The sequence below is a fragment of the Mus pahari genome, chromosome 16, assembly GCF_900095145.1.
Source record: "Mus pahari chromosome 16, PAHARI_EIJ_v1.1, whole genome shotgun sequence".
NCBI classification, from domain to species: domain Eukaryota; kingdom Metazoa; phylum Chordata; class Mammalia; order Rodentia; family Muridae; genus Mus; species Mus pahari.
Window position 1 is genome coordinate 30533994 of NC_034605.1, and position 15000 is coordinate 30548993.

Consider the following 15000-nt stretch of genomic DNA (forward strand, 5'->3'; position numbering starts at 1 on the left):
TATATATATATATATATATATATATATATATATCTTCAAAACTGTCCAGAACTGACAGTTCTCCAACATCTTAGTGTGATGGCAAGAAGAAATCCAACCTTTTAAGTAATCACTAGTAAATGCAGCATAACAAGCTAAATAACAGTAATTGGGAGATGAATCACTACAGGTACCAACTGGAGCAAAGGTAGAGGTGGGAATTACATAACCAAAATCTACTTAAAACTTGCACTGAAATATAACTAGAATCAGAGTCTAGAAGACAGTAAAAATATTTAGATCTTCATAGAGCTACGTAGACCATATTAGATCAATAAGTATAATTCCTTTAACAAATGATGTACTTCTAGCTTTCTCATTTTAAGAGATAAAACACCAGGACATTATGACCCAAAGTGGTTTTTAAATGAAAAAAATGATGGCTCTCTCTATAGCAACACCAAATGAGCTCTAAAAAAAAAAAAATTAATAGGCATGTGGTATTAGGCCAAATTTAGAGAAGCAGTAGAAGATACTGTAGAAAGTGCTGATATCTTTTGTTTGTTTTCCAGCCTTCTATGGCTGAATGAGTGTGTGTGTGTGTGTGTGTGTGTGTGTTGCTATATAGGCGTAAACATACCCTCCAATACATAGTCTAATTTTAAATTTTATATTACAAATTGATAAACCTACATATTTATTGTTATTAGCGTTTGAATCTAGGTGTCTGTACATGGTAGACTTGTAATCCAGTACTGAGTTCCATCTACAGCTGTCATTTGATTGTCATTTGATTGTCTGTGAGTTAGGGTCTCACAGAGTTTTCTAGGCTGACATTGTGGTTACTCTATCGTATAAGATGCTGTTGAAGTTAATATCTTCCTCCCTTTTCCTCTTAGGTGGCTGAGATTATGAGTTTATAGGACTAGGTTTGGTTAAATAATATCATTCTAAACCTCTGCTATATATTCTTGAAGGTGTTTAAAGTAGTACATAGTTTTTGTTTGTTTTGTTTTGTTTTGTTTTGTTTCTGGATTTCAGCGATACTAAGGAGACTATGGGCATTTAAATCCAGAAAGATGACACTGGTACGATGTTCTGTGTTAAGTCAGTGTGAAGTAGAATTTTATTATGGATGGGAATAAGCTATAACTATCATTATGTTAAGTGAGGGAAAAGAGACATCAAGATGGTTGAATGAGGAAGGCATTGGAAAATGAGAAAGCCCATACAGTCAAGTGTATTAGATAATGATTACATGCTCAGCACAACTTGTGAGAACGATATTTTCCACCCCCTGATTACTCAGTTAGGAAAAGGGTAAGCAAGGGAAAGTAAAATGCACTTCAGATAAAACAAAAAGAGAAGTTTTGTTCTTCATTTTTTTTTTTTCTGATCTGTGTATACTGTTCTCTGACAAGCAGGCTCGACACATAGTTATTTGCTTAGAAACCAACATGCTTTTGAAGATTCCAAATCTCTGGATGTTCCTGGTAGTTAGGTTGGTTTAGATTTGGTTGCTATAAAGTACTTCCCAATAACTACAATCACTACTTTTCAAGGAGTAGTGCTATGTAAGTTCAAATGCACAGTAGATCAGGATATCTTTGGAATCAGATGTCCTCCTTACAGTACAGATGCAACTCTAGTCAGCTCTCTATAAAACACCACTGAGAAATGAGAAACACCTAACACTTCAGTTTCTTCCTAGAAAACTAATGACAGGATTTAAAAAGCTGCTCAGCAACAATTATGAAGCATCAGCAATAACACATTATAACTGCACAAGAGAGACAATAGATATCTAATTGATATTTCCTTGTTTAATTACTTTTAAATTCAATTAGTTTGCTGTAAACTATGATTTAAAAGAAACATAATTGTTTTCCTGTGTGCTTTTGTCCTCATTAAAGATATTAACTGCCTCTGGGTTTATACAGTAAATGTGTTTGGTATTTGAAATCAAGGCTTTTTTTCCCCTAAATATTCTAATAGATATAATTACACAGGAAATGAGCTCCTCCTGACCGTGGGTAGAAAACTTCCCACTGTTCATTTTTAAAACATCACAACAAATTCCTTACTAGTATGTTTCCTCAATTCCATATTTTATCATTGTCCATTGGCCTAACTTCCAAAGCTTTGCTTATTTCTAAAGTTCAAAAGAATTAACCCAGTATCTATGGGGCCATTAGCAGCTGAAGGAAAATCTGAGAGGAATTCTCCTTGAAGGGTCACTGGCATAGGCTTTCTAGTGCTGTGATAAAACATCATGAGCAGTATCAACTTGGAGAGGACATGTTTTATTACATCTTATAACTCTCGGGTCATACTCCTTCACTGAGGGAAGTAAAAGGAAGAGGTCAAGTTTGGAAACTGGAGTCAGGAAGTGAAGCAGAAGTAACGAAGGAGGTCTGCCTGTTTACTGCCTTGCTTCTGAACAGTTGTTCAGTTTACTTTCTGATGCAACACATGATCACCTGCCAGGGATGGCACCATTGGCAGTGAGTTAGACTTTCTCACATCAATCAACAATCATGAAAATGTCCCACAAGTTATCTGTAGGCTTCTAATGGAGACATTTTTTTTTCCAATAGATGTTCCTCATCCCAGATAACTCTTGTTTATGTCAAGTTGACAAAAAACAAAACAAAACTGATTGAACAACAAAACTTAATTTACATCTGCATTAGCAGGAAAGATGGAGAGGAGCAGATAAAGACATAGAATTACTAAGTGGATTGTGTCAGCTAACCATTTGTTCTACTTTCAGCAGTCAGCCATTATAAATGTTATGAAATATACAAGAATAAAAATTCTAGAGATTGAACTCTTGATGAAACTTCTAATTTAACAGCAGTGGGTTGAAAACTTCTCTTTAAAATAAATAAAAATGGTTATTTGCAAATAAGTCTATTTTGCCTAATTTGGAGGGTAGAAATACAAGAAAAATACAATATTTTAAAAATATTGCATGATATTTGATGAAGTTCTGATGTAGAAAAATATATTGGTTACTTATTATCTACATAATTAGCAAAGTTTAGAAAAAATTATTATGTTAGGGAATAATAAGGGGTTTCATGCATACACTAAAGTCTATTTGCAAAATAATTATATAACTTGTTGTCCATACTCATCCTATGAAAAGTTTTTAGTTGCTATTGCTCATAGTAACTCATAACTCCTTCCACTTTCCATGTACTCATTCTACAGTCACCCTTAACATCTTCAATATCCTCTTCTTTTTCCCTCTTTTTCAGTGCATTGAATTCAATAAATTCTTCCCACTTGAAGGTGGATGTAGGGTGATCCACAGTAGTATAGATATCCTACCAGAGGTGATATCCCCAAAGAAAAGTAACCTCCCTTCCAAGAAGCCATCTAATGTCAACAGGCTCTCAGCCAGGGATAGAGAGCCTCAGGAGCCTTTCCTCTATTCATGTAAGATTTGGGGGAACCTTGATTCTGTGCTGATCTTGGGCAGGTAAATAAAGGTATTGGGAATTTATGAGTGAAAGAGCAGGAAAGTAATGCACATAAGACATTCTTTCTTGGCACTCATCCCCATCCTCTGGATTTTAGTACTCCTTTCATAGTGTTCCCCAAGCCTTGGGGCATGGCTAATAGTGTTATGTCATTTAGGACTTAATACTCAACAGTTACTTATTCTGAGCACAGTGACCAGTTATGACTCTCTGCACTGATTGTTGCCCCCAGCAAAAAGATGTTTTTCTGATGAAGGTTGAAAGCAGCTGTGATGTATGGGTATTCCGTTAGTAAAACAACAGTAGTCTAGAGGAATTTTAATCTAGCAACATGGCTGCTCTGGCAAGAGATCCCATCCAAAGATCTTTTAGGTCTACGTGATTCATCTGGAATGCACATAAATTCTGAATTACATTATAACCTGGTTGGAATACATACATACACTTAGTACATTCAATGTACTAACAATGACGATTAGTTTGTAGAAGTGTCTTAGTGAGGGTTTTACTGCTGGGAACAGACACCATAACCAAGGAAACTCTTATAAATGACAACATTTAACTGGGACTGGCTTACAGGTTGAGAGTTTCAGTACGTTATCATCAAGGCAGGAGCATGGCAGCATTCAGGCAGGCATGGTGCAGGAGGAGCTAAGAGTGCTACATCTCCATCTGAAGGCTGCTAGCAGAATACTGACTTCCAGGCAGCCAGGATGAGGGTTTTATATCCCACACCCACAGCAACACACCTACTTCAACAAGGTCACACATTCTAATAGTGCCCACTCCCTGGGTTGAGCATATACAAACCATCATATTCCACTCCCTGATCCATAGGTTTGTTCAAACATATGAGTCTATGAGAGGCATACCTAGCCATAACATAAAAAAAAAAAGTGCACTTAATCCAACTTCCAAAGTCCCCATAGTCTATAACAGTCTTAGTATTAATAGTCCAAAGTTCAAGGTCTCTTCTGTGATTCATGCAATCACTTAACTGTAATCCTCAAAACAAGATAGGAAACCAGCTGGGCAAACTCCAAATTCTTCATCTCCATGTCTGAGGTCAAATAATCCAATCTCCAACTCCATTTTCATTTTTGTTCGCTGCAACAAACTTCCTTTCCTGGGCTGGTGCTACTCCCTTTTAGGAACATTCCTTAGGAGATATCCTATGGTTCTGGCATCTCAAAAATCTTGGCGTCTCCAAGGCAGCTTTAATGTTGCAGTTTCTTGTTTCAGTATCTCGAATCTACACATGATATTCTGAGCTCCTATAAAGGACTCTAAGCTCAGGTTGATCCACTCTGTTGCTGCAGTTCTTGGTGATCATTCCATGGTACTGGCATCTCCAATACTCAGGGGTATTCAACTGCAACTAGTCTTCACCAATAGCCTTTCTTCACAGTGTTGTTGTGCCAGGGAAATGTTAATGATCCCTTGTACTGGCTGGTTTTGTGTGTCAACTTGAGTTATCACAGAGAAAGGAGCTTCAGTTGGGGAAATGCCTCCATGAAATCCAGCTGTAAGGCATTTTCTCAATTAGTGATCAAGGGGGGAGGTCCCCTTGTGGGTGGTGCTATCTCTGGGTTGGTAGTCTTGGGTTCTATAAGAGAGCAGGCTGAGCAAGCCAGGGGAAGCAAGCCAGTAAGGAACATCCCTCCATGGCTTCTGCATCAGCTCCTGCTTTCTGACCTGCTTGAGTTCCAGTCCTGCATCCCTTGTTGATCAACAGCAGTATGGAAATGTAAGGCTAATAAACCCTTTCCTCCCCAACTTGCTTCTTGGTCATGATGTTTGTGCAGGAATAGAAACCCTGACTAAGACATCCCCCAACACACACACAGGAGGCCAATATGATGCAACTCCTAGCAGAGTTTTTATTATATTCCAACTAGCTCACCTCCCCCCTCTCTCTGCCCCAATGCACCACTGTCACAGAGGACAGTTTTGGTGGTAGGGGAGCCATAAATGTCTACTGGAGCAAGGCTTTATGGTAAACAGCAATCACGAAGTATGTGTGCAAGCATCTAGTTGGAAAGCTACTGTTACTTTTAACATAATTGTCTGGTGCTGGGAGTCACATCATAAACTTAACTTCTTCTCCCCTCTGAATTGCTGGTTGTTAGGCAAGGGGTAGGCTTGTAACCGGTGCACATTTGTTGGGAGAATAACCTGGCAACACTGGTCTTGTTGAGGGTGCACCTGGAAGCACTCATTTTTTTTTAATCCCCTTTCCTTGTTTCACCTTCAAAACCCCCCTATCCCATCACCCCTTCCCCTGCCCACTAACCCACCAACTCATGCTTCCCTGTCCTGGCATTCCCCTATACTGGGAGATCAATCCTTCTGAGAACCAAGGGCCTCTCCTTCCATTGATCTCCAAAAGGGCCATCTTTTGCTACATATGCAACTGGAGCCATGGGTCCCTTCATGTGTAGCCTTTGGTTGGTGATTTAGTCCATGGGAGCTCTGGGGGTACTGGTTGGTTCATATTGTTGTTCCTCCTATGGGGCTTCAAATCCCTTCAGCTCTTGGGTCCTTTCTCTAGCTCCTTCATTGGGGACCCTGTGCTCAGTCCAGTGGTTGGCTGAGAGCATCCACCTATGTATTTGCCAGGTGCTGGCACAGATGCCCCGGAGACAGCTATATCAGGCTCCTGTCAGCAAGTACTTGTTGGCATCACAATAGTGTCTTGGTTTGGTGACTGTATGTGGGATGGATTCCCAGGTTGTGCAGTCTCTGGAGGGTCTTTCCTTCAGTCACTGCTCTACACTTTGTCTCTCTGTAACTCCTCCCATGGATATTTTGTTCCCTCTTCTAAGAATGATCAAATTATCCATACTTTAATCTTCCTTCTTGAACTTCATTTGGTCTGTGAATTGTATCTTGGGTATTCCAAGCTTCTGGGCTAATATCCACTTCTTTTGTGACTGAGTTACCTAACTCAGGGTGATATTTTCTACTTCCATCAAATTGCCTAAGAATTTCATGAATTCATTGTTTTTAATATCTGAGTACTACTCCATTGTGTAAATGTACCACATTTTCTGTATCCATTCCTCTGTTGAGAGACATTTCCAACTTTTGGCTATTATAAATAAGGCTGCTATGAAGATAGTAGAGCATGTGCCCTTATTACATATTGGAGCATCTTCTGAGTATATGCTCAGGAGTGGTATAGCTGGGTCCCCAGGTAGCACTATGTCCAATTTTCTGAGGAACCTCCAGACTGATTTCCAGAGTGGTTTTACAAGCTTGCAATCCCACCAGCAATGGAGGAGTGTCCCTCTTTCTCCACATCCTTGCCAGCATCTGCTGCCACCTGAGTTTTTGATCTTAGCCACTCTTACTGGTATGAGGTGGAATCTCAGAGTTGTTTTATTTTGCATTTCCCTGATGTCTAAGTATGTCGAACAATTCTTTAGGAGCTTCTCAGCCATTCAGTATGGAAATGCTAATCTTTTTGAAGATTAGCCTAGAGACTAGAACTAGTCTCAGGTTTTATTGGGGGACAACTTGGAAACTAATGCTAGGTAGCAGTCTGTTAGTTTCCCTGAGTTCAAACTTAGGTCAAGTTCTCTAAAATGGAGTCTGCAATTTAAAGATTTGACATCTTATTTTCAAGCCTCAAATCCTTTGCAGGACCCCTTCAGTCCTGGGCTGTCTATTTCAACTGAGGCTGTACTGTCACCAGTAACCTTCCATGGTCTCTCACAGTGCCAATTCTCAGCTGCTCTTCATGACCCCTTTATGCCTTCAAAATTTGGAGGACTTGCACATTACTAAGTACAACTGCAGCATGAAGTACAACTTTGGATATCTCTAGAAAACAGCTTCTTTGTGCTCTCAGAAAAAAACTTCCCAGAAGGTTTCACCTCAGTGATGCTGGTCTCTTCTTAATCACAGTTAATTAGCTCTAGCTAACCAGAATCACTTGTCCCATTAGTTCCTTATATTTTTCACTCTAAAGCCAGAGGCGCATGGCTGAAGCTACCAAGATCCGCTGCTTTTTGGAGCTAGAACATGGCCCCGATTATTTGATTACCAGCTTTCTTTTTTCTGATTCCCTCTCTGCCTAAGCTTGGCTTTCCTGTAACTTGTTCTGTAGATTGACCTTGAACTCAGAGGTCTGCATGGCTCTGTATCCTGCAATGCTGGGATTGAAGGCCTGTACTACCATGCTTTTTATTTAAGCTTTTCTTCACCTAGATTCTGCTTTGTCCCACGCTGGCCTTGAACTCAGAGGTCTGTTTGGCTTTGTGTCCTGGGTTTAAAAGTGTGTACCACCATGCCTGAACCTAAACTTAGCTGGGTAGGATCTTGCCTCAAAGTCCCATTCCCTTACTGCTATTTAATATCATTGAATACAACATTCCCCTCAATTTCACTTCCTGGTGCCCTTTTAATATTTGGACCATATATTTCATATCTTCCTTTTCTCATCATGCTATGCTTGTTTAAAATGTTCTTCCTGAGTCTTAAATAGAGAATAAAGTCTTTGGTGGGTGCCTCTGAGACTTCCTGTGTCAATGCAATTGATCTGAGTCTCTTCATCTTAGCCTCAGGCAGACTTTTCAGACAAGGGAAAAATAGCCACATTTTCACCAATATATCACAAAGAAAGTCCCTAGGCCACATATGGAAATTCTTCACTGAATCCTCTTGGGCCAGGTATACACAATTAAATCATTCTCCGTAACAAATTCTTCCTTACTTGTACTAGAAAAGCCCATTTAGCCCCATTTAAAGCATTCCACTGCTTTCCAAATCCAAAGTCCTCCAAGCCACTGGTCCTTAATATCTCTTGACATCAATGGACTCAATTCCCCAATAAAAAGACATAGACTAACAGGCTGGATATGTAAATAGGACCCAGCATTTTGCTGCAAACAGGAAACATGCACCTCAGTGACAAAGACAGACACTATCTCAAAGGAAAAGGCTAGAAAAAATTTTCCAAGCAAATAGTCCAAAGAAACAAGCTGGGGTAGCCATTCTAATATGGAATAAAATCAACTTTCAATCAAAGTCATCAAAAATGATGAGGAAGGACACTTCATACTCATCAAAGGAAATATCTACCAAGATGAACCTCAATTCGGAACATCTGTGCCCCAAATACAAGGGCACCCACATTTGCAAAAGAAATGTAAAACTCAAAGCATGCATTGAACCTCAAACAGTAATAGTGGGAGACTTCAATATCCCACTTTCACCAATGGACAGATTGTAGAAACAGAAACTATACCAAGACACTGTGAAACTAACAGAAGCTATGCTAAGACACAGTGAAACTAACAGAAGCTATGAACCAAATGGATCTAACAGATATCTTTAGAACATTTTGCCCTAAAACAAATAAATATACCTTTTTCTCCCTCATGGTATCTTCTCAAAACTGACCATATATTTGGTCACAAAACAAGCCTCAACCAATACAAGAAGATTGAAATAATCCCATGAATCCTATCAGATCACCAGGGACTAAGGCTGGTCTTCAATACAAATAAAAACAACAGAAAATCCGTATGCACATGGAAGCTGAACAACACTCTACTCAATGATAAGTTGCTCAGGGAAGAAATAACGAAAGAAATTAAAGACATTTTTAGAGATTAAGGAAAATGAAGGCAAAAAATTTTATTGTTAAACAAAAAATTATATAGGCATAATCATACATTGATAGAGAGGTTTAAAATTGATAGAGATTTAAAGTATTCATTGGAATAAATTTCTATATTGGTACAAAATTTGAGATTAATATTGTTACTCTTAGATAGATATTGTGCCTATACAACTCATTTAAAAACACAAAGCTTAGATCTTTTCCCAATCTGTGGGATGTCCTTTTGTCCCCTTGACAGTGTCTTTCACCTTAGAGCAGCTTTTTGATTATATGAGGTCCCATTTGTGAATTCTTGATCTTAGAGCATAAGTCATTGGTGTTCTGTTCAGGAAATTTTCCTCTGTGCCAATGTGTTCAAGATTCTCTCCCACTTTCTCTTTTTCAGACTCATAGTATCTTGCTTTATGTGGAGATCCTTGATCCACTTGAACCTGAAGTTTGTACAAGGAGATAAGAATGGGTCAATTTGCATTCTTCTACATGCTTACCACCAGTTGAACCAGCACCATTTGTTGAAAATGCTGGGGATTTTTTTGTCCCCCACTGGATGGTTTTGGCTCCTTTTGTCAAAGACCAAGGGGCCAAAGGTGTCTGGGTTTAATTCTAGGCCATCAATTCTATTCCATTGACTTCATGAAATTTGCAGGCAAATGGATAAAACTTGAGAATGCCATCCTGAGTGAGGTAACCCAGTCACACTCACGCACGCGCACACGTACACGCATGCACACACAACCCACAAATGGTATGTACTCACTGATAAGTGGATACTAGCCAAAATGAAGCTTGGAATACGCATAATACAACTCAAAGACCATATGAAACCCAAGAAGAAAGAAGACCACACCAAAGTGTGGATGCTACAGTCCTACTCAGAAAGGGGAAGAAAAGAATCCTGGGAAGTGGAGGGACAGAGGGATCTGGGAGGGAGACAGGAGGGGGAGAGAAAAGGGGCGCTGTTTCAGATATGCGAGGATATTGGGGAGAGGTATGGAGGGTCAGGAATTAGAGAGATTAGCAGTGGAGGAAGGGAAACTGTGTGTAGCCACTGGAAAGTCCCTGATGCCTGGTATCCAAGAGGTTCCCATGACTCAACAGGGATGACATAAGTTGAAATACCCAACGAAGTGGAAATAGAAACTGTGGAGACCATATCCAGTGGATAGACAAGGTCCCCAGTTGAGGGATGGGCCTACCCACCCACCTCGAAAATATTAATTCAGAATTCCTACTGTCAAAAGGAAGTGCAGGGACAAAGGATGGAGCAAATATTGAAGGAAAGACCATCCAGAGACTGCCCACCTATCTCATCTGCAGACACCAAACCCAGACACTATGCTGATGCCATGAAGAACTTGCTTACAAGAGCCTGGTATAGCTGTGCCCTAAGAGGCTCTTCCAGAGCCTGACCAAAACAGATGTGGATGCATGCAGCCAAACATCAGACTGAGGGTGGTGATCACAATGGAGAAGTTAAGGCAATGACTGAAGGAGGTGAAACCCCATATGAAGAACAACAATATCATCAAACCAGACCTCCCACACACACTTGAAAGCTCCCAGGGCCAAAACCACCAACCAAAGGGTACACATGGGGACACCATGGCTCCAGCTGGATAGGAAGCAGAGAAATGCTTTATTGGGCATCACTGGGAGGGGAGCCCCTTGGTCCTGAGGAGGATCAATGACCAAGGGTAAGGGAACGCTAGGACACTGAGGCAAGAGTATCTGGTCAGGTGAGGGAGCACCCTTAAAGTGTTAGGGGGAAGGAAAGAGGGATATGTGGTTTGTGGGGGAGAACCTGGGAAGGGTGATAACATTTGAAATGTCAATAAATAAAATAACCAATACAAATGAAAAAGAGAAAAATACAAGGATTAGATGCAATCTTTCTAATAGCTATTATGATAAATAGGGCTTCACTGAACATAGTAGAGCATGTGTCCTTTTTATATATTGGAGCATCTTTTGGGTTTATGCCCAGGTGTGGTATAGCTATGTCCTCAGGTAGTACTATGTCCAATTTTCTGAGGAACCACCAGACTGATTTCCAGAGTAGTTGTACCAGCTTGCAATCTCACCAGCAATGGACAAGTGTTCCTCTTTTTTCACATCCTCACCAGCATCTGCTGTCACCTGAGTTTTTGATCTTAGCCATTCTGACTAGTGTCAAGTGGAATCTCAGGGTTGTTTTGATTTGCATTTCCCTGATGACTAAGGATGCTGAACATTTCATTAGGTGCTTCTCAGCCATTCAAGATTCCTCAGTTGAGAATTCTCAGTTTAGTTCTGTACCCTATTTTTAGTAGGTTCCTTTGGTTTTTCTGGGGACTAACTTCTTGAGTTCTTTGTATATATTGGATATCAGCCCTTTATCAGATGTAGGGTTGGTAAATATCTTTTCCCATTCTACAGATTGGCATTTTGTCCTGTTGAGTCTCCTTTGCATTGTAGAAGCTTTTCAATTTTATGAGATCCCAGTTGGCTACAGTTAATCTTAGAGCCTAGGCCATTGGTGTTCTGTTCAGGAAAATTTCCCCTATGACAATGTGTTTGAAGCTCTTTAACACTTTCTTTTCTATTAGATTCAGTGTATCTAGCTTTATGTGGAGGTCGTTGATCCACTTGGACTTGAGAAAATAAGAATGGATCTATTTGCCGGGCAGTGGTGGCACACACCTTTAATCCCAGCACTTGGGAGCCAGAGGCAGGCAGATGTCTTAGTTCAAGGCCAATCTGGTCCACAGAGTGAGTTCCAGGACAGCCAGGGCTATATGGAGAAACCCTGCCTCGAAAAACCATAAAAGAATGGATCAATTTGTATTCTTCTATATTATTGACTGCCACTTAACCCAGCACCATTTGTTGACTATGCTGTCTTTTATCCACTGGATAGTTTTGCCTTCTTTGTCAAAGATCAGGTAACCATAGTTGTGTGGGTTTCATTTTAGGTCTTCAATTCTATTTCAGTGACTTACCTGTCTGTCTCTGTACTAATACCATATGAGGGGTTTTTTTGTTTGTTTTTTGTTATTTTTTTTATCACTAATTTTCTGTATTAGACCTTGACGCCGAGGATGGTGATTCCCCCAGAAGTTCTCTTATTGTTGAGAATATTTTTTGATATCCTGTTGTATTTGCTTCTTTTGTTTGTTTGCTTTTTGCTGTTCCAAAGGAATTTGAGAATTGCTCTTTTTCTCTCTGAAGAGTTGAGTTGGAATTTTGATGAGGCTTGCATTGAATTTGTAGATTGCTTTTGGTAAGACGGTCATTTTTATTGTTAATTCTGCCTAGCCATGAGCATAGAGATTTTTCCATCATTTGAGGTCTTCTTCAATTTCTTTCTTCAGAGACTTAAAGTTTTTGTCTTACAGATCTTTCACTTGCTCGGTTAGAGTCACATCAAGATATTTTATATTATTTGTGACTATTGTGCAAGATGTTGTTTACCTAATTTCTTTCTCACATGGCTGGCGACTCTTTCTCCTTCTGAAGCATGGTGAATACTTTTTCCATCTCCCTTGTGTCTGCTAGGCTGCCTGTGGATGGAGAAACTCCCACCTACTCTGCCCAGCTCATTGGCTGCTAGCATCTTTATTGATTCATCAAGGACCAATTGTGGAATAGGACCTTCAAGATTTATACAGAGGATTCTGGTCAAAGCATCAAATCCACCCCTGCAACTTACCCAGCAAGATGATGTTTACTCTTGCAGTGTCTACTTCTGTGTAATTTGGTTTATTACTTTCTTTCTCTTGCATACCATCTTGTGACACCATGAAAGCTAGTCAGCAATGGGGAAAAGAGTATAGGTCAGTTTCAGATTGATTTGTATGTACAGTATTGTGATATGTAGCTCCAGTAGTAGGTCCTTATCATCTCTGGTAGGTAACAACAGCCAGACAATTATCTATGTTGTTCTGGATGGCCACTGTGGCTTTATGTCTAAACTAATTTTAAAGTACCATTTAATGACTTGGGAAATGCTCACAATCACAAGTTCAGTAAGAATATTGGACCAAACATATAGCTTTGGTAATCTGTGGTGAATTTACATGAAACTTAGTTCTTTAACTGGAATGTAGGTAATTCTAAGACCCAATCTGAAAGAAATGTTGTGAGGAGAGAAAAAAAAAAATCTCAGTAATTCCTGTTAAAGGATACCAGCACCTTAACAGAACTAAGTTACCGTCAGCTGTGGTTTCATAAGTGTGATGGGATCTACTGGTAATCACAGTACCTGAAAGGAGCTGGCATGACAATCAGGAATTCAAAGTTATCTGTGTCAACATAGCAATCTGAAGCCATGCTGGGCTACGTTCAACTTTGTTAGAAAAAACAAATTAAACTAATTATTTAAATAAAGTATTAAAAAGACAAGCTTTCAGGTTTTTTTTTTTTGAACATAGTATAAACACATTTGATATGTATTTTCTCTTGTTACTACTGCTTTCTTTTTCCATGTTTAAAATTTAATGATAACTTGTTACTCTTTCATTTTTGTAGCTGTATTATTATTATTTTTTTTGTGCTAGGGCTGTCTTTCATACATTTAAATCATACTTTTGAAAGGCACAGCTTCATAAAATCATATCAACAAGCAGTAGTGGGACTAAGCCTGTTAATTTCAATTTATAGTGCTGATCATCACACTAAGGGGTCAAGTAAATGTTTAGTGACCAGTGTTTTCAGAAAACAATGTGAATTTTCTTTCACTTTACAGCCTCAGATTTCCTTGTCTAATTCAGCATGTTTTTTCATAATCCATGTTACACTCAGTAGCATGCTCAAAAAAACAGTGCTACTTGCTACAATTTCATTTTAAAAACAGATAAGAACAGAGTTGTGAATGTATTGATAAAACTTCCCACATCCGTATAACAAAAATGGCTTTTGGAACAATTACTTTTTGTATTTTTTCTTTGGGTATTCTTAATAAAAAATATTCTCAGAAATAATTTAGTACTTTCAATATTTTCCAAGCCGAAGTCTCTTGGAATAACATTGAATATATCATCTTGTAGTGTTTGCTTCTCAAAATAAAAATATAATAATAATAATAATAATAATAATAATAATAATATAAAATACTAATAAATAAAGGAATATAAAGTAGAATATCTAATTTTTAACAGAATTATATTAAACATATATATTCTATACCACATAATGTAGAGGCACTTTGTACATAGTTTTGTCAATTCATTCTTTACTGCCTTTTATGTTTTTCTGCTTTTATTTTGAATTTTTATAGTTTGAGACAAAAGTCTAGTAAAGTCTGGGCTGACCTCAAATTATGATGTAGCTGAACTGGTCTTGAAGTCTTGATGCTACTGCATCTACCTTCCATGTGCTGGAATTACAGGTACTAAGCCACCTATCAAGTGATTCAGTTACCTCTTAAAACTCTTTCTCATCTGTCTTCCTCTCCTCATTGCTTTGAAGCGGCCCACTCGATAATAAGTATATTTCATAATTGTGTATATGTATAAAATATTTATATTTAACATATATATTTGCCAATTATTAAAAGCCATCATGTAATTATGTATACAATCTGTAATCACCCTGATAGTTTGGGATGAAAATAATTTATTATATAATAAAGTATTTAATATGGTTTGACACCTGGATTACTTGTCGAGTCACAGAAGTGAATTGAGAAAGCTCTAAACTCTTTGAAACAACTTTAATGTTCAAAGTTTTGCAGCTACAATCTTAGCTTACACGCATCATTGCATAAACAGTGTCTGGAAGTATTCGTGTGAGTCTGAACATATGCATTTAATAATAAAGTCTAGGGCTGGTGAGATGGCTCAGCAGTTAAGAGCACTGACTGCTCTTCTAAAGGTCCTGAGCTCAAATCCCAGCAACCACATGGTGGCTCACAACCATCCGTATTGA